This window comes from Plectropomus leopardus, unplaced genomic scaffold (genome assembly GCF_008729295.1).
Source record: "Plectropomus leopardus isolate mb unplaced genomic scaffold, YSFRI_Pleo_2.0 unplaced_scaffold16687, whole genome shotgun sequence".
Lineage (NCBI taxonomy): Eukaryota > Metazoa > Chordata > Actinopteri > Perciformes > Serranidae > Plectropomus > Plectropomus leopardus.
The window spans coordinates 1-1366 of record NW_024617929.1 but is presented as its reverse complement, the minus strand read 5'-3'; the positions used below and the strand labels follow the sequence as shown (position 1 = coordinate 1366).

At 34.8% G+C, this 1366-nt stretch overlaps 1 long non-coding RNA gene across 1 annotated transcript; it reads right to left on the bottom strand.

The window, feature by feature from the left end:
* Window positions 1–317: 317 nt before the first annotated feature.
* Window positions 318–1193, bottom strand: LOC121964680. The gene is made up of 2 exons (XR_006107393.1): window positions 631–1193; window positions 318–544 (listed from the first exon to the last, which is right to left on the bottom strand). It is a non-coding gene; the product is annotated as an uncharacterized LOC121964680 (long non-coding RNA).
* Between the last annotated feature and the right edge of the window lie 173 nt (window positions 1194–1366).

Genomic DNA, 1366 nt, shown 5'->3' with positions numbered 1-1366 from the left:
ACAAATTAAATGAAAGCAGATCTGCCTATAAACACTTTTTTCTTTTATTTATGAAATTATCTAATGTTTGGATTAACAAACCTATTTCCAGGTTATGAACTTTACTTAATCTTTTGCCAGTAAATCACAATCAAGCAAATCCTGTTCTACAAAAACACAAGATCATCACAATCTAACACGATAAACACGTTTCAGCCGGAATTTGATTTTTTGACAATCCAGAGACACCAGTGCTGAGTAAACTGTCTTTTATTTACTTTATAAACTAAAACCTAGTTTCTTTCTCCAACTGCTAATCAAGTTACAATCACAGCAAACATGTTTAGAATGAATTTTATTTCAAGTGTTTTTTTTTTTTTAATCAAACCGTTGCGCAATATCATCGAAATGTTTGTACAATCAACACAAAGCTGACTGTGATTCTTAAAAATCTGGAAGCAAATTATTTCCTCTTTCCTGTAACAGCAGTTAATATTACTGCAGACATACAAAGTGATCTTTGTTTCCTTCGACAGATGAACTGGTTCTACAACTCAGACGAAACCTGCAGACAAAGAAAACATTTAATTAACTCCTCGCTGTAAAACACAAAGAGCCATCAGACTGATGTGGAGGAAAACGTCTCTTCACCTGCAGCAAAGTCTCGTCATGTTGATCCACAACGTTGATCCTCATGGTTACTAGAAAAGCAGCAACGCTTTGGAAAGAATAAAAACATAGAATTTGTCAGGTGCTTAATTTTAAACAACACTTTTTGTAAATATGTGGTCAGAGCGGAGCAGCATTTGAATGAATAAGAGTAGGGTCGACTTTTTTTCAGGGCCGATAACGATTATTAGCAGTTAACGAGACTGATAAGTGATATTTGACACCGACATGCATTTACAATGAAAATGAAAATGTTTAAATGCCTTTACAAATGTTTAATCAAAAGTGACACTTTGAATATCAAATACTGCAAGTTCTATGCAACTTTGGTTTTTGAATAAAGTCACATGTAAATTTAAATAAAAAATGAACATATACATGTAGGAATATGGATTTGTCTTGTATGTTTTTCTTTCGTGTTTGTTATTTAATACTTATTTACCAGAATATTTAATATATCTAATATAACTGTATTGTTTTGCTTGATTTTGCTTTATTTCAATTACTTGAATTACTTTTTGGGCTTTTTTCGCCTTTATTTGACAGGACAGAGAGTGTACGTGTGAAAGGGGGAGAGAGAGGGGACGACATGCAGCAAAGGGCCGAGGCCGGAGTCGAACCCACGACCGCTGCAGCGAGGTCTCAGCCTCTATACGTGGGGCGCCCGCTCTATCTACTGAGCTGCTAACGCCCTTTGAATTACTTTTAAATGTAAGTT